This window comes from Sceloporus occidentalis, unplaced genomic scaffold (genome assembly GCF_023333645.1).
Source record: "Sceloporus occidentalis isolate IW3139 unplaced genomic scaffold, rSceOcc1.0.p SCAF_224, whole genome shotgun sequence".
In the NCBI taxonomy this organism is placed as follows: Eukaryota; Metazoa; Chordata; class Lepidosauria; order Squamata; family Phrynosomatidae; genus Sceloporus; species Sceloporus occidentalis.
The window spans coordinates 1,021,100-1,036,303 of NW_028317204.1; the positions used below are offsets into that span (position 1 = coordinate 1,021,100).

Below are 15,204 nucleotides of genomic sequence, written 5' to 3' on the forward strand. Positions count from 1 at the left end.
ACCGAAAAGAGCAAGTCAGGATGGCCGAGCGGTCTAAGGCGCTGCGTTCAGGTCGCAGTCTCCTCTGGGAGGCGTGTGTTCAAATGTCACTTCTGACATGATATTTTTCTAATGATGCACACAATATTGACAAATGCATAACAGAATCCGGTGTCCTCCCCACATCAAAAAGAGCAAGTCAGGATGGCCGAGCGGTCTAGGGCGCTGCGTTCAGGTCGCAGTCTCTTCTGGAGGCGTGGGTTCGAATCCTACTTCTGACATGATATTTTTCTAATGATGAAAAAAGAACATTTAACTTGCACACAATATTGACAAATGCATTCCAGAATCCAGTGTGTTCCACAAAGCCACAAGAGCAAGTCAGGATGGCCGAGAGGTCTACTCTGGAGGCGGGGGTTCGAATCCCACCTCTGGCGTGATATTTTTCTAATGATGAAAAAAGGTCATTTAACTTGCACACAATATTGACAAATGCATAACGGAATCCGGTGTCCTCCCCACATCAAAAAGAGCAAGTCAGGATGGCCGAGCGGTCTAAGGCGCTGCGTTCAGGTCCCAGTCTACTCTGGGAGGCGTGGGTTCGAATCCCACTCCTGACATGATATTTTTCTAATGATGAAAAAAAGAATATTTAACTTGCACACAATATTGACAAATGCATAACAGAATCCGGTATCCTCCAGGTCGCAGTCTCTTCTGGAGGCGGGGGTTCGAATCCCACCACTGGCGTGATATTTTTCTAATGATGAAAAAAGGTCATTTAACTTGCACACAATATTGACAAATGCATAACGGAATCCGGTGTCCTCCCCACATCAAAAAGAGCAAGTCAGGATGGCCGAGCGGTCTAAGGCGCTGCGTTCAGGTCGCAGTCTCTTCTGGAGGCGTGGGTTCGAATCCCACTTCTGACATGATATTTTTCTAATGATGAAAAAAGAACATTTAACTTGCACACAATATTGACAAATGCATAACGGAATCCAGTGTGTTCCACAAAGCCACAAGAGCAAGTCAGGATGGCCGAGAGGTCTACTCTGGAGGCGGGTGTTCTAATCCCACCTCTGGCGTGATATTTCTCTAATGATGAAAAAAGAACATTTAACTTGCACACAATATTGACAAATGCATAACGGAATCTGGTGTCCTCCACAAACCGAAAAGAGCAAGTCAGGATGGCCGAGCGGTCTAAGGCGCTGCGTTCAGGTCGCAGTCTCCTCTGGGAGGCGTGTGTTCAAATGTCACTTCTGACATGATATTTTTCTAATGATGAAAAAAGGACATTTATTGACAATATTGACAAATGCATTCCGGAATCCAGTGTGTTCCACAAAGCCACAAGAGCAAGTCAGGATGGCCGAGAGGTCTCGTCTGGAGGCGTGGGTTCGAATCCCACTTCTGACATGATATTTTTCTAATGATGATTGGGATTTGAACATTTAACTTGCACACAATATTGACAAATATATTTGACAAATGCATAATGGAATCCAGTGTGTTCCAAGAAAACCCAAGAGCAAGTCAGGATGGCCGAGCGGTCTAAGGCGCTGCGTTCAGGTCGCAGTCTCTTCTGGAGGCGTGGGTTCGACTCTCACATCTCACATCTGACATGCAATTTTCTAATGATGAAAAAAGAACATTTAACTTGCACACAATATTGACAAATGCATAACAGAATCCGGTGTCCTCCCCACATCAAAAATAGCAAGTCAGGATGGCCTGGCAGTCTAAGGCGCTGCGTTCGGGTCGCAGTCTCCTCTGTTAGGCGTGGGTTTGAATCCCACTTCTGACATCATATTTTTCTAATGATGAAAAAAGAATATTTAACTTGCACACAATATTGACGAATGCATAACGGAATCCAGTGTGTTCCACAAAGCCACCAGAGCAAGTCAGGATGGCCGAGAGGTCTACTCTGGAGGCGGGTGTTCGAATCCCACCTCTGGCGTGATATTTTTCTAATGATGAAAAAAGAACATTTAACTTGCACACAATATTGACAAATGCATAACGGAATCCGGTGCCCTCCACAAACCAAAAAGAGCAAGTCAGGATGGCTGAGCGGTCTAAGGCGCTGCGTTCAGGTCGCAGTCTCTTCTGGAGGCGTGGGTTCGAATCTCACATCTGACATGCAATTTTCTAATGATGAAAAAAGAACATTTAACTTGCACACAATATTGACAAATGCATAACGGAATCCGGTGTCCTCCCTACATCAAAAATAGCAAGTCAGGATGGCCTGGTGGTCTAAGGCGCTGCGTTCGGGTCGCAGTCTCCTCTGTTAGGCGTGGGTTTGAATCCCACTTCTGACATCATATTTTTCTAATGATGAAAAAAGAATATTTAACTTGTACACAATATTGACGAATGCATAACGGAATCCAGTGTGTTCCAAAAAAACCCAAGAGCAAGTCAGGATGGCCGAGCCGTCTAAGGCGCTGCGTTCAGGTCGCAGTCTCCTCTGGGAGGCGTGGGTTTGAATCCCACTTCTGGCATCATATTTTTCTAATGATGAAAAAAGAATATTTAACTTGCACACAATATTGACAAATGCATAACGGAATCCAGTGTGTTCCACAAAGCCACAAGAGCAAGTCAGGATGGCCGAGAGGTCTACTCTGAGGGCGGGCGTTCGAATCCCACCACTGGCGTGATATTTTTCTAATGATGAAAAAAGAACATTTAACTTGCACACAATATTGACAAATGCATAATGGAATCCAGTGTGTTCCAATGAAACCCAAGAGGAACATTTAACTTGCACACAATATTGACAAATGCATAACGGAATCCGGTGTCCTCCCCACATCAAAAAGAGCAAGTCAGGATGGCCGAGCGGTCTAAGGCGCTGCGTTCAGGTCCCAGTCTACTCTGGGAGGCGTGGGTTCGAATCCCACTCCTGACATGATATTTTTCTAATGATGAAAAAAGGAATATTTAACTTGCACACAATATTGACAAATGCATAACAGAATCCGGTATCCTCCAGGTCGCAGTCTCTTCTGGAGGCGGGGGTTCGAATCCCACCACTGGCGTGATATTTTTCTAATGATGAAAAAAGGTCATTTAACTTGCACACAATATTGACAAATGCATAACGGAATACGGTGTCCTCCCCACATCAAAAAGAGCAAGTCAGGATGGCCGAGCGGTCTAAGGCGCTGCGTTCAGGTCGCAGTCTCTTCTGGAGGCGTGGGTTCGAATCCCACTTCTGACATGATATTTTTCTAATGATGAAAAAAGAACATTTAACTTGCACACAATATTGACAAATGCATAACGGAATCCAGTGTGTTCCACAAAGCCACAAGAGCAAGTCAGGATGGCCGAGAGGTCTACTCTGGAGGCGGGTGTTCTAATCCCACCTCTGGCGTGATATTTCTCTAATGATGAAAAAAGAACATTTAACTTGCACACAATATTGACAAATGCATAACAGAATCTGGTGTCCTCCACAAACCGAAAAGAGCAAGTCAGGATGGCCGAGCGGTCTAAGGCGCTGCGTTCTGGTCGCAGTCTCCTCTGGGAGGCGTGTGTTCAAATGTCACTTCTGACATGATATTTTTCTAATGATGAAAAAAGGACATTTAACTTGCACACAATATTGACAAATGCATAACAGAATCCGGTGTCCTCCCCACATCAAAAAGAGCAAGTCAGGATGGCCGAGCGGTCTAGGGCGCTGCGTTCAGGTCGCAGTCTCTTCTGGAGGCGTGGGTTCGAATCCTACTTCTGACATGATATTTTTCTAATGATGAAAAAAGAACATTTAACTTGCACACAATATTGACAAATGCATTCCAGAAACCAGTGTGTTCCACAAAGCCACAAGAGCAAGTCAGGATGGCCGAGAGGTCTACTCTGGAGGCGGGGGTTCGAATCCCACCTCTGGCGTGATATTTTTCTAATGATGAAAAAAGGTCATTTAACTTGCACACAATATTGACAAATGCATAACGGAATCCGGTGTCCTCCCCACATCAAAAAGAGCAAGTCAGGATGGCCGAGCGGTCTAAGGCGCTGCGTTCAGGTCGCAGTCTCTTCTGGAGGCGTGGGTTCGAATCCCACTTCTGACATGATATTTTTCTAATGATGAAAAAAGAACATTTAACTTGCACACAATATTGACAAATGCATAACGGAACCCAGTGTGTTCCACAAAGCCACAAGAGCAAGTCAGGATGGCCGAGAGGTCTACTCTGGAGGCGGGTGTTCGAATCCCACCTCTGGCGTGATATTTTTCTAATGATGAAAAAAGAACATTTAACTTGCACACAATATTGACAAATGCATAACGGAATCCGGTGTCCTCCACAAACCAAAAAGAGCAAGTCAGGATGGCCGAGCGGTCTAAGGCGCTGCGTTCAGGTCGCAGTCTCCTCTGGGAGGCGTGTGTTCAAATGTCACTTCTGACATGATATTTTTCTAATGATGAAAAAAGGACATTTAACTTGCACACAATATTGACAAATGCATAACAGAATCCGGTGTCCTCCCCACATCAAAAAGAGCAAGTCAGGATGGCCGAGCGGTCTAGGGCGCTGCGTTCAGGTCGCAGTCTCTTCTGGAGGCGTGGGTTCGAATCCTACTTCTGACATGATATTTTTCTAATGATGAAAAAAGAACATTTAACTTGCACACAATATTGACAAATGCATAATGGAATCCAGTGTGTTCCAATGAAACCCAAGAGGAACATTTAACTTGCACACAATATTGACAAATGCATAACGGAATCCGGTGTCCTCCCCACATCAAAAAGAGCAAGTCAGGATGGCCGAGCGGTCTAAGGCGCTGCGTTCAGGTCCCAGTCTACTCTGGGAGGCGTGGGTTCGAATCCCACTCCTGACATGATATTTTTCTAATGATGAAAAAAAGAATATTTAACTTGCACACAATATTGACAAATGCATAACAGAATCCGGTATCCTCCAGGTCGCAGTCTCTTCTGGAGGCGGGGGTTCGAATCCCACCACTGGCGTGATATTTTTCTAATGATGAAAAAAGGTCATTTAACTTGCACACAATATTGACAAATGCATAACGGAATCTGGTGTCCTCCACAAACCGAAAAGAGCAAGTCAGGATGGCCGAGCGGTCTAAGGCGCTGCGTTCAGGTCGCAGTCTCCTCTGGGAGGCGTGTGTTCAAATGTCACTTCTGACATGATATTTTTCTAATGATGAAAAATGGACATTTAACTTGCACACAATATTGACAAATGCATAACAGAATCCGGTGTCCTCCCCACATCAAAAAGAGCAAGTCAGGATGGCCGAGCGGTCTAGGGCGCTGCGTTCAGGTCGCAGTCTCTTCTGGAGGCGTGGGTTCGAATCCTACTTCTGACATGATATTTTTCTAATGATGAAAAAAGAACATTTAACTTGCACACAATATTGACAAATGCATTCCAGAATCCAGTGTGTTCCACAAAGCCACAAGAGCAAGTCAGGATGGCCGAGAGGTCTACTCTGGAGGCGGGGGTTCGAATCCCACCTCTGGCGTGATATTTTTCTAATGATGAAAAAAGGTCATTTAACTTGCACACAATATTGACAAATGCATAACGGAATCCGGTGTCCTCCCCACTTCAAAAAGAGCAAGTCAGGATGGCTGAGCGGTCTAAGGCGCTGCGTTCAGGTCGCAGTCTCTTCTGGAGGCGTGGGTTCGAATCCCACTTCTGACATGTTATTTTTCTAATGATGAAAAAAGAACATTTAACTTGCACACAATATTGACAAATGCATAACGGAACCCAGTGTGTTCCACAAAGCCACAAGAGCAAGTCAGGATGGCCGAGAGGTCTACTCTGGAGGCGGGTGTTCGAATCCCACCTCTGGCGTGATATTTTTCTAATGATGAAAAAAGAACATTTAACTTGCACACAATATTGACAAATGCATAACGGAATCCGGTGTCCTCCACAAACCAAAAAGAGCAAGTCAGGATGGCCGAGCGGTCTAAGGCGCTGCGTTCAGGTCGCAGTCTCCTCTGGGAGGCGTGTGTTCAAATGTCACTTCTGACATGATATTTTTCTAATGATGAAAAAAGGACATTTAACTTGCACACAATATTGACAAATGCATAACAGAATCCGGTGTCCTCCCCACATCAAAAAGAGCAAGTCAGGATGGCCGAGCGGTCTAGGGCGCTGCGTTCAGGTCGCAGTCTCTTCTGGAGGCGTGGGTTCGAATCCTACTTCTGACATGATATTTTTCTAATGATGAAAAAAGAACATTTAACTTGCACACAATATTGACAAATGCATTCCAGAATCCAGTGTGTTCCACAAAGCCACAAGAGCAAGTCAGGATGGCCGAGAGGTCTACTCTGGAGGCGGGGGTTCGAATCCCACCTCTGGCGTGATATTTTTCTAATGATGAAAAAAGGACATTTAACTTGCACACAATATTGACAAATGCATAACAGAATCCGGTGTCCTCCCCACATCAATAAGAGCAAGTCAGGATGGCCGAGCGGTCTAAGGCGCTGCGTTCAGGTCGCAGTCTCTTCTGGAGGCGTGGGTTCGAATCTCACATCTGACATGCAATTTTCTAATGATGAAAAAAGAACATTTAACTTGCACACAATATTGACAAATGCATAACGGAATCCGGTGTCCTCCCCACATCAAAAATAGCAAGTCAGGATGGCCGAGCGGTCTAAGGCGCTGCGTTCAGGTCGCAGTCTACTCTGGGAGGCGTGGGTTCGAATCCCACTTCTGACATGATATTTTTCTAATGATGAAAAAAGAACATTTAACTTGCACACAATATTGACAAATGCATAACGGAATCCAGTGTGTTCCACAAAGCCACAAGAGCAAGTCAGGATGGCCGAGAGGTCTACTCTGAGGGCGGGCGTTCGAATCCCACCACTGGCATGATATTTTTCTAATGATGAAAAAAGGTCATTTAACTTGCACACAATATTGACAAATGCATAACGGAATCCGGTGTCCTCCCCACATCAAAAAGAGCAAGTCAGGATGGCCGAGCGGTCTAAGGCGCTGCGTTCAGGTCGCAGTCTCTTCTGGAGGCGTGGGTTCGAATCCCACTCCTGACATGATATTTTTCTAATGATGAAAAAAGGTCATTTAACATGCACACAATATTGACAAATGCATAACGGAATCCGGTGTCCTCCCCACATCAAAAAGAGCAAGTCTGGATGGCCGAGCGGTCTGAGGCGCTGCGTTCAGGTCGCCGTCTCTTCTGGAGGTGTGGGTTTGAATCCCACATTTGACGTGTAATTTTCTAATGATGAAAAAAGAACATTTAACTTGCACACAATATTGACAAATGCATAACGGAATCCGGTGTCCTCCACAAACCAAAAAGAGCAAGTCAGGATGGCTGAGCGGTCTAAGGCGCTGCGTTCAGGTCGCAGTCTCCTCTGGGAGGCGTGGGTTCAAATATCACTTTTGACATGATATTTTTCTAATGATGAAAAAAGGACATTTAACTTGCACACAATATTGACAAATGCATAACGGAATCCGGTGTCCTCCACAAACCAAAAAGAGCAAGTCAGGATGGCCGAGCGGTCTAAGGCGCTGCGTTCAGGTCGCAGTCTCTTCTGGAGGCGTGGGTTCGAATCCCACTTCTGACATGATATTTTTCTAATGATGAAAAAAGAACATTTAACTTGCACATGAATCAAATGCATTCCGGAATCCAGTGTGTTCCACAAAGCCACAAGAGCAAGTCAGGATGGCCGAGAGGTCTCGTCTGGAGGCGTGGGTTCGAATTCCACTTCTGACATGATATTTTTCTAATGATGATTGGGATTTGAACATTTAACTTGCACACAATATTGACAAATATATTTGACAAATGCATAATGGAATCCAGTGTGTTCCAATGAAACCCAAGAGCAAGTCAGGATGGCCGAGCCGTCTAAGACGCTGCGTTTAGGTCGCAGTCTCTTCTGGAGGTGTGGGTTTGAATCCCACATTTGACGTGCAATTTTCTAATGATGAAAAAAGAACATTGAACTTGCACTCAATATTGACAAATGCATAACGGAATCCGGTGTCCTCCCCACATCAAAAAGAGCAAGTCAGGATGGCCGAGCGGTCTAAGGCGCTGCGTTCAGGTCGCAGTCTACTCTGGGAGGCGTGGGTTCGAATCCCACTCCTGACATGATATTTTTCTAATGATGAAAAAAGAACATTTAACTTGCACACAATATTGACAAATGCATAACGGAATCCAGTGTGTTCCACAAAGCCACAAGAGCAAGTCAGGATGGCCGAGAGGTCTACTCTGGAGGCGGGCGTTCGAATCACACTTCTGACATGATATTTTTCTAATGATGAAAAAAGGTCATTTAACTTGTACACAATATTGACAAATGCATAACGGAATCCGGTGTCCTCCCCACATCAAAAAGAGCAAGTCAGGATGGCCGAGCGGTCTAAGGCGCTGCGTTCAGGTCGCAGTCTACTCTGGGAGGCGTGGGTTCGAATCCCACTCCTGACATGATATTTTTCTAATGATGAAAAAAGAACATTTAACTTGCACACAATATTGACAAATGCATAACGGAATCCAGTGTGTTCCACAAAGCCACAAGAGCAAGTCAGGATGGCCGAGAGGTCTACTCTGGAGGCGGGTGTTCGAATCCCACTCCTGACATGATATTTTTCTAATGATGAAAAAAGAACATTTAACTTGCACACAATATTGACAAATGCATAACGGAATCCTATGTCCTCCCCACATCAAAAAGAGCAAGTCAGGATGGCCGAGCGGTATAAGGCGCTGCGTTCAGGTCGCAGTCTCTTCTGGAGGCGTGGGTTCGAATCCCACTCCTGACATGATATTTTTCTAATGATGAAAAAAGAACATTTAACTTGCACACAATATTGACAAATGCATAACAGAATCCGGTATCCTCCAGGTCGCAGTCTCTTCTGGAGGCGGGGGTTCGAATCCCACCACTGGCGTGATATTTTTCTAATGATGAAAAAAGGTCATTTAACTTGCACACAATATTGACAAATGCATAACGGAATCCGGTGTCCTCCCCACATCAAAAAGAGCAAGTCAGGATGGCCGAGCGGTCTAAGGCGCTGCGTTCAGGTCGCCGTCTCTTCTGGAGGTGTGGGTTTGAATCCCACATTGGACGTGCAATTTTCTAATGATGAAAAAAGAACATTTAACTTGCACACAATATTGACAAATGCATAACGGAATCCGGTGTCCTCCCCACATCAAAAAGAGCAAGTCAGGATGGCCGAGCGGTCTACTCTGGGAGGCGTGGGTTCGAATCCCACTCCTGACATGATATTTTTCTAATGATGAAAAAAGAACATTTATCTTGCACACAATATTGACAAATGCATAATGGAATCCAGTGTGTTCCAAACAAATACAAGAGCAAGTCAGGATGGCCGAGCAGTCTAAGGCGCTTCCTTCAGGTCGCAGTCTCTTTTGGAGGCATGGGTTTGAATCTCACTTCTGACATTATATTTTTCTAATGATGAAAAAAGAACATTTAACTTGCACACAATATTGACAAATGCATAACAGAATCCGGTGTGTTCCACAAAGCCACAAGAACAAGTCAGGATGGCCGAGAGGTCTACTCTGGAGGCGGGCGTTCGAATCACACTTCTGACATGATATTTTTCTAATGATGAAAAAAGGTCATTTAACTTGCACACAATATTGACAAATCATAACGGAATCCGGTGTCCTCCCCACATCAAAAAGAGCAAGTCAGGATGGCCGAGCGGTCTAAGGCGCTGCGTTCAGGTGGCAGTCTACTCTGGGAGGCGTGGGTTCGAATCCCACTCCTGACATGATATTTTTCTAATGATGAAAAAAGAACATTTAACTTGCACACAATATTGACAAATGCATAACGGAATCCAGTGTGTTCCACAAAGCCACAAGAGCAAGTCAGGATGGCCGAGAGGTCTACTCTGGAGGCGGGTGTTCGAATCCCACTCCTGACATGATATTTTTCTAATGATGAAAAAAGAACATTTAACTTGCACACAATATTGACAAATGCATAACGGAATCCTATGTCCTCCCCACATCAAAAAGAGCAAGTCAGGATGGCCGAGCGGTATAAGGCGCTGCGTTCAGGTCGCAGTCTCTTCTGGAGGCGTGGGTTCGAATCCCACTCCTGACATGATATTTTTCTAATGATGAAAAAAGAACATTTAACTTGCACACAATATTGACAAATGCATAACAGAATCCGGTATCCTCCAGGTCGCAGTCTCTTCTGGAGGCGGGGGTTCAAATCCCACCATTGGCGTGATGTTTTTCTAATGATGAAAAAAGGTCATTTAACTTGCACACAATATTGACAAATGCATAACGGAATCCGGTGTCCTCCCCACATCAAAAAGAGCAAGTCAGGATGGCCGAGCGGTCTAAGGCGCTGCGTTCAGGTCGCCGTCTCTTCTGGAGATGTGGGTTTGAATCCCACATTGGACGTGCAATTTTCTAATGATGAAAAAAGAACATTTAACTTGCACACAATATTGACAAATGCATAACGGAATCCGGTGTCCTCCCCACATCAAAAAGAGCAAGTCAGGATGGCCGAGCGGTCTACTCTGGGAGGCGTGGGTTCGAATCCCACTCCTGACATGATATTTTTCTAATGATGAAAAAAGAACATTTATCTTGCACACAATATTGACAAATGCATAATGGAATCCAGTGTGTTCCAAACAAATACAAGAGCAAGTCAGGATGGCCGAGCAGTCTAAGGCGCTTCCTTCAGGTCGCAGTCTCTTTTGGAGGCATGGGTTTGAATCTCACTTCTGACATTATATTTTTCTAATGATGAAAAAAGAACATTTAACTTGCACACAATATTGACAAATGCATAACGGAATCCGGTGTCCTCCCCACATCGAAAAGAGCAAGTCAGGATGGCCGAGCTGTCTAAGGCGCTGCGTTCAGGTCGCAGTCTCTTCTGGGAGGCGTGGGTTTGAATCCCACTTCTGACATGATATTTTTCTAATGATGAAGAAAGAATATTTAACGTGCACACAATATTGACAAATGCATAACAGAATCCGGTGTGTTCCACAAAGCCACAAGAACAAGTCAGGATGGCCGAGAGGTCTCATCTGGAGGCGGGGGTTCGAATCCCACCTCTGGCATGATATTTTTCTAATGATGAAAAAAGAGTATTTAACTTGTACACAATATTGACAAATGCATAACAGAATCCAGTGTGTTCCACAGAAACACAAGAGCAAGTCAGGATCGCCGAGCGGTCTAAGGCACTGCGTTCAGGTCGCAGTCTTCTCTGAAGGCGTGGGCTCGAATCCCACTTCTGACATGGTATTTTTCTAATGATGAAAAAAGAGTATTTAATTTGTACACAATAGTGACAAATGCATTACAGAATCCAGTGTCCTCGTCAATTCCACAAGAGCAAATCAGTATGGCTGAGTGGTCTAAGGCGCTACGTTCAGGTCACAGTTTTTTCTCGAGGCGTGGGTTCGAATCCCGCTTCTGACATGATATTCTTCTAATGATGAAGAAAGAATATTTAACGTGCACACAATATTGACGAATGTCTCCTCTGGAGGTGTGGGTTCAAATATCACTTCTGACATGATGTTTTTCTAATGATGAAAAAAGAATTTTTAAATTGCACACAATATTGACAAATGCATAACGGAATATGTGTTCCATAGAGTTTAAACATGAAGTCAGGATTGTCGAGCGGTCTCATCACAGACTGATTAAGAGACCTGATGTTGCTGCTGTTACATATTTGCTCATTTAAGAATTTCTCCATAAAAAGGCAACTTTTTTGTCTATATTCTATTTTAGTTGGAGTATGCCAGAGGAGATAGCTTTGAAACAAGACAAGAAAGTAAAATTTCAGTGAATACCATTCTATCTGAGGATGAGACCTCAGAGGTCAACTAAAAACTACGTTTAGGACACAGTTTTTAACGTCCCAGGCACACAGTGGTCTTTGGGCCACGTGATAAAATATCCTGGGGATGATTCCTATTGTAATAAGTTAATGAATCCAATCAGGTTTATGTTTTATTGACCGAATGTGTTTTTCAGATTTCCTAGAAACCGATAAACGTCGTACTCGCTGTGTTAAAAAAACCCACTTTTTGTTTTCCTAATGGTTGCTATCCAATAAAAATATTATTGTGCTCGTATAGCAGAAATGCCTTTTTAATCAGGCCATCTTTGCGTTGGCCTTTGCTCCACATACATTAGTCGAAGTTTCATTTTTTGGCAAAAAAATGGAAGCACAGAGTAGCTGCCCAAACCTAAATTCATCTAAATTCCCATCATAAAGAGCCATATTTAAACTAATTCGGTAACAATAGTCCGCCTTAACCCTTTAGGCGACAGAGTGTCGAAACATACAATTTCATCTGCTCATCTTAGAATAGTTTTAGTTAACTTGTTAGGATCTCACCCTCTTTGCCCGCTGCTCACAATCCCTAAGAGATTACAAGGACATGGAAAAGGAGTGTAAAAAGAAAAAATATTTTCATTTTTTCAATTCTCTGTTGCTATAAAGTTCATATTTTAAGCCTCAGACATGATCGAAATAAAAATAATAAAAAACATATAGAAAACACAAAATTATATCAGTGGGGAAGAACCCTTTGGTACTTGGGTAGACGTTTCCTTCTATACAAGAACTGTAATTGGCTAGAATTTAGACCCGGGTCTTATTTATTACATATTAAAATATATAACATGTAATACATTATATATATATTAATATATATATAAAGTTAATATTATAAAATATAGATTTTATTATATTAATAATTGAATTATAACATTTATGATGAAATAAGACTTAATATACTTTATAAATATATATATATATATATATATATATATATATACTGTATATATATGTGTTTATATATATATATATATATATATATATATATATATATATATATTAGAAAGTTTTGTTTAATCCCATTGTGTTTAGTTTATTTATTGCAAAATTGTTATTTTTTTAATTCAGAATATTTACAAAATTATTGAGGTTGAACTTTTGTCTAAATGAGATTGTGCCATTTCCCTTTTCCTTTAAGATTTTTGTTTTCGTGCCTTATCGTCGTGAAGAAAACTACAATGTATTGTCTTTTTGCTGTCGTGTGCCGTGTTTCCGTTTCAGAGATGGCGATAAGGAAGGAGTTAAAGGGATAACAGCAGATTCTGATAACTGTCTTAGGAAGGTCAAAAGCCTTGTGACCGAGGTCAAAAAAATATATTTATAATATGGCTAAGACATAAGTAATGATCCTATTATAACACTAAATGTCAGTAAAATACATGAATTTGCTTTTTTTTAACAGAGCGTTATATTTCACAGATTACAAATTGTATCTTTTTTTATTTAGAGGTCATTGTTTTTGAACTGATTAAGAAACATTTTCATTTTATAAATATATTTTTTTATAAAAAGTTAGAAAGAAAAATAGATATTGGTTAAAATGAAACCAGCTATAGTACCATGTAATCTGGCTAGACAAACAATATTTAAAATAGTATTATTTTTTTCTAAAAAAAACAACAAACCATAATAACCTTAAAAATAATTTACATTAAAAAAACTCATATAAGATATTTAATCCCCTTTCAGCTAACAAATACACGTAAAAGGATAGAGTAAAGTTATTTTAAGGGTGTTGGGTGACCTCCCAGAAGAGCAGAATGGAAGAAAAGTTGTGTGTTACAGATGAGAAGATTCACAACCAGGGATGTGAAGGAATGTAAAAAATGTGCTCGCTTTCATAGCAAGCGACTGTTCCGAATTTGCAGGGACAGTCCTGGCAACTGAATCATTTATTGGGCCTGTCAACATCTTGGCATGCATTGACTGCTTTTGGCATGGTGCTTATGGAGGTGAAGATGGATCGTTCTGTGCTCTAAAGGCAGCGACCAATGCATGAAGCAGGCAGCCTAAAATGGTTGGTTGCTACTATGCGGTCAGTAATGAACAGGCCCAGACTGACCATCCGGTGCACAGGAAAGGGTAGATTCGCTTTTGTAGCCTACGACTCCCGTCAGCCAGGCTGATGATGAAGGTCGCAGTAGCTGTAGTCCACAAGAGCAGATGCGCCTGGTGCAAAAAAGGGGAAGATGTGCAAGTCCCTTTGGCATATTTATGACATTTTACCCCACATTATGTGTGCCTACCCGGCTGTAAGTCATGCCATGTCACCTATGTAGGTGATCGTGAGATGCCATAACCCCTGTAACTTCCAAAAACCATAAAAAAAACCCTGTGCAATAAAAACACGAAAACATGTTTATGCATTAGAGCCTAAATATATCGTATTTGATATATTATTGTAAGGTCTCTACCTGCAGGAATAAATCCTACCCAAAGCTCAAAGTGGAAAATAACAGCTGTGCCTGAATTCCTCCGTTTCCAATGTGTTCCTCATCAGTGGTCGGACGGAGCAGATGTTACCACACCCACTGTTACAATGTAACAACTACACGTTACGAACTGCAACAAGGTGGGAGGGCAGCTTGAGAGCCCCCCGGTTTAAAAGGTTAAACTGAGGAAGTGATGATGTAATCATCTTTAATCATGTTTTGTGTTAGACATTTTTGGTACCCACCCCAAATTTAGCGTTTTAATTTGCGCAATAAATTTCATTTTACATCCAACATGCTCTACTTGCTTGAAGCAAATGCAATGTTTATAAAGGGGTCTTATTGCCATGGCAACCAGGTATTCTAGTTTGATTGGGCTAGCTCATTGATTTAACAATATATCATACAGGGGCCAGTTCACTGATGTACCTTTACATTATACAGGGGGCTGGTTTGCTGATTTAACTATACAGTATACAGGGCCGGCTCACTGATTTAACTATACATTATACAGGAGCAGGCTCGCTGATTTAACTATACATTATACAGGAGCAGGCTCGCTGATTTATCTATACATTATACAGCAGCAGGCTCGCTGATTTATCTATACATTATACAGGGCCCGGCTCGCTGATTTAACTATACATTATACAGGGGCCGGCTCACTGATTTATCTGTACATTATACAGGGGCCGGTCACTGATTTAACTATACATTATACAGGGGGCCAACTCACTGATTTAACTATACATTATACAGGGGCTGGCTCACTGATGTTTGTATCTGTCAGCAATTTTGTTTCTGACAATAGATTAATTTAATGTATTTAGAAATAATTTTGTTTTC

At 42.4% G+C, this 15,204-nt stretch overlaps 33 non-coding genes across 33 annotated transcripts; all 33 read left to right on the top strand.

Annotated features, from left to right (window-relative positions):
* Positions 1–14: 14 nt before the first annotated feature.
* On the top strand, positions 15–98 carry TRNAL-CAG (transfer RNA leucine (anticodon CAG)). Its single transcript has one exon. It is a non-coding gene; the product is annotated as a tRNA-Leu (tRNA).
* Positions 99–177: 79 nt separating this feature from the next.
* Positions 178–260, top strand: TRNAL-CAG (transfer RNA leucine (anticodon CAG)). The gene has a single exon. It is a non-coding gene; the product is annotated as a tRNA-Leu (tRNA).
* A 255-nt stretch (positions 261–515) lies between these two features.
* Positions 516–599, top strand: TRNAL-CAG (transfer RNA leucine (anticodon CAG)). Its single transcript has one exon. It is a non-coding gene; the product is annotated as a tRNA-Leu (tRNA).
* Positions 600–828: 229 nt separating this feature from the next.
* Positions 829–911, top strand: TRNAL-CAG (transfer RNA leucine (anticodon CAG)). Its single transcript has one exon. It is a non-coding gene; the product is annotated as a tRNA-Leu (tRNA).
* Positions 912–1,166: 255 nt separating this feature from the next.
* On the top strand, positions 1,167–1,250 carry TRNAL-CAG (transfer RNA leucine (anticodon CAG)). Its single transcript has one exon. It is a non-coding gene; the product is annotated as a tRNA-Leu (tRNA).
* A 794-nt stretch (positions 1,251–2,044) lies between these two features.
* On the top strand, positions 2,045–2,127 carry TRNAL-CAG (transfer RNA leucine (anticodon CAG)). Its single transcript has one exon. It is a non-coding gene; the product is annotated as a tRNA-Leu (tRNA).
* A 98-nt stretch (positions 2,128–2,225) lies between these two features.
* Positions 2,226–2,309, top strand: TRNAP-CGG (transfer RNA proline (anticodon CGG)). Its single transcript has one exon. It is a non-coding gene; the product is annotated as a tRNA-Pro (tRNA).
* A 99-nt stretch (positions 2,310–2,408) lies between these two features.
* Positions 2,409–2,492, top strand: TRNAL-CAG (transfer RNA leucine (anticodon CAG)). The gene has a single exon. It is a non-coding gene; the product is annotated as a tRNA-Leu (tRNA).
* Positions 2,493–2,818: 326 nt separating this feature from the next.
* On the top strand, positions 2,819–2,902 carry TRNAL-CAG (transfer RNA leucine (anticodon CAG)). The gene has a single exon. It is a non-coding gene; the product is annotated as a tRNA-Leu (tRNA).
* A 229-nt stretch (positions 2,903–3,131) lies between these two features.
* TRNAL-CAG (transfer RNA leucine (anticodon CAG)) lies at positions 3,132–3,214 on the top strand. Its single transcript has one exon. It is a non-coding gene; the product is annotated as a tRNA-Leu (tRNA).
* Positions 3,215–3,469: 255 nt separating this feature from the next.
* TRNAQ-CUG (transfer RNA glutamine (anticodon CUG)) lies at positions 3,470–3,553 on the top strand. The gene has a single exon. It is a non-coding gene; the product is annotated as a tRNA-Gln (tRNA).
* Positions 3,554–3,652: 99 nt separating this feature from the next.
* Positions 3,653–3,735, top strand: TRNAL-CAG (transfer RNA leucine (anticodon CAG)). The gene has a single exon. It is a non-coding gene; the product is annotated as a tRNA-Leu (tRNA).
* Positions 3,736–3,990: 255 nt separating this feature from the next.
* On the top strand, positions 3,991–4,073 carry TRNAL-CAG (transfer RNA leucine (anticodon CAG)). Its single transcript has one exon. It is a non-coding gene; the product is annotated as a tRNA-Leu (tRNA).
* Positions 4,074–4,328: 255 nt separating this feature from the next.
* Positions 4,329–4,412, top strand: TRNAL-CAG (transfer RNA leucine (anticodon CAG)). Its single transcript has one exon. It is a non-coding gene; the product is annotated as a tRNA-Leu (tRNA).
* A 99-nt stretch (positions 4,413–4,511) lies between these two features.
* On the top strand, positions 4,512–4,594 carry TRNAL-CAG (transfer RNA leucine (anticodon CAG)). Its single transcript has one exon. It is a non-coding gene; the product is annotated as a tRNA-Leu (tRNA).
* Positions 4,595–4,764: 170 nt separating this feature from the next.
* Positions 4,765–4,848, top strand: TRNAL-CAG (transfer RNA leucine (anticodon CAG)). Its single transcript has one exon. It is a non-coding gene; the product is annotated as a tRNA-Leu (tRNA).
* A 229-nt stretch (positions 4,849–5,077) lies between these two features.
* Positions 5,078–5,161, top strand: TRNAL-CAG (transfer RNA leucine (anticodon CAG)). The gene has a single exon. It is a non-coding gene; the product is annotated as a tRNA-Leu (tRNA).
* Positions 5,162–5,260: 99 nt separating this feature from the next.
* Positions 5,261–5,343, top strand: TRNAL-CAG (transfer RNA leucine (anticodon CAG)). Its single transcript has one exon. It is a non-coding gene; the product is annotated as a tRNA-Leu (tRNA).
* A 255-nt stretch (positions 5,344–5,598) lies between these two features.
* Positions 5,599–5,681, top strand: TRNAL-CAG (transfer RNA leucine (anticodon CAG)). Its single transcript has one exon. It is a non-coding gene; the product is annotated as a tRNA-Leu (tRNA).
* Positions 5,682–5,936: 255 nt separating this feature from the next.
* On the top strand, positions 5,937–6,020 carry TRNAL-CAG (transfer RNA leucine (anticodon CAG)). Its single transcript has one exon. It is a non-coding gene; the product is annotated as a tRNA-Leu (tRNA).
* Positions 6,021–6,119: 99 nt separating this feature from the next.
* On the top strand, positions 6,120–6,202 carry TRNAL-CAG (transfer RNA leucine (anticodon CAG)). Its single transcript has one exon. It is a non-coding gene; the product is annotated as a tRNA-Leu (tRNA).
* A 255-nt stretch (positions 6,203–6,457) lies between these two features.
* Positions 6,458–6,540, top strand: TRNAL-CAG (transfer RNA leucine (anticodon CAG)). Its single transcript has one exon. It is a non-coding gene; the product is annotated as a tRNA-Leu (tRNA).
* Positions 6,541–6,638: 98 nt separating this feature from the next.
* On the top strand, positions 6,639–6,722 carry TRNAL-CAG (transfer RNA leucine (anticodon CAG)). The gene has a single exon. It is a non-coding gene; the product is annotated as a tRNA-Leu (tRNA).
* A 255-nt stretch (positions 6,723–6,977) lies between these two features.
* Positions 6,978–7,060, top strand: TRNAL-CAG (transfer RNA leucine (anticodon CAG)). The gene has a single exon. It is a non-coding gene; the product is annotated as a tRNA-Leu (tRNA).
* Positions 7,061–7,340: 280 nt separating this feature from the next.
* Positions 7,341–7,424, top strand: TRNAL-CAG (transfer RNA leucine (anticodon CAG)). The gene has a single exon. It is a non-coding gene; the product is annotated as a tRNA-Leu (tRNA).
* Positions 7,425–7,523: 99 nt separating this feature from the next.
* Positions 7,524–7,606, top strand: TRNAL-CAG (transfer RNA leucine (anticodon CAG)). The gene has a single exon. It is a non-coding gene; the product is annotated as a tRNA-Leu (tRNA).
* Positions 7,607–8,055: 449 nt separating this feature from the next.
* On the top strand, positions 8,056–8,139 carry TRNAL-CAG (transfer RNA leucine (anticodon CAG)). The gene has a single exon. It is a non-coding gene; the product is annotated as a tRNA-Leu (tRNA).
* Positions 8,140–8,394: 255 nt separating this feature from the next.
* TRNAL-CAG (transfer RNA leucine (anticodon CAG)) lies at positions 8,395–8,478 on the top strand. Its single transcript has one exon. It is a non-coding gene; the product is annotated as a tRNA-Leu (tRNA).
* Positions 8,479–8,733: 255 nt separating this feature from the next.
* Positions 8,734–8,816, top strand: TRNAL-CAG (transfer RNA leucine (anticodon CAG)). The gene has a single exon. It is a non-coding gene; the product is annotated as a tRNA-Leu (tRNA).
* Positions 8,817–9,719: 903 nt separating this feature from the next.
* On the top strand, positions 9,720–9,803 carry TRNAL-CAG (transfer RNA leucine (anticodon CAG)). Its single transcript has one exon. It is a non-coding gene; the product is annotated as a tRNA-Leu (tRNA).
* Positions 9,804–10,058: 255 nt separating this feature from the next.
* On the top strand, positions 10,059–10,141 carry TRNAL-CAG (transfer RNA leucine (anticodon CAG)). Its single transcript has one exon. It is a non-coding gene; the product is annotated as a tRNA-Leu (tRNA).
* A 748-nt stretch (positions 10,142–10,889) lies between these two features.
* On the top strand, positions 10,890–10,973 carry TRNAL-CAG (transfer RNA leucine (anticodon CAG)). Its single transcript has one exon. It is a non-coding gene; the product is annotated as a tRNA-Leu (tRNA).
* Positions 10,974–11,228: 255 nt separating this feature from the next.
* On the top strand, positions 11,229–11,311 carry TRNAL-CAG (transfer RNA leucine (anticodon CAG)). Its single transcript has one exon. It is a non-coding gene; the product is annotated as a tRNA-Leu (tRNA).
* The last annotated feature ends 3,893 nt before the right edge of the window (positions 11,312–15,204 follow it).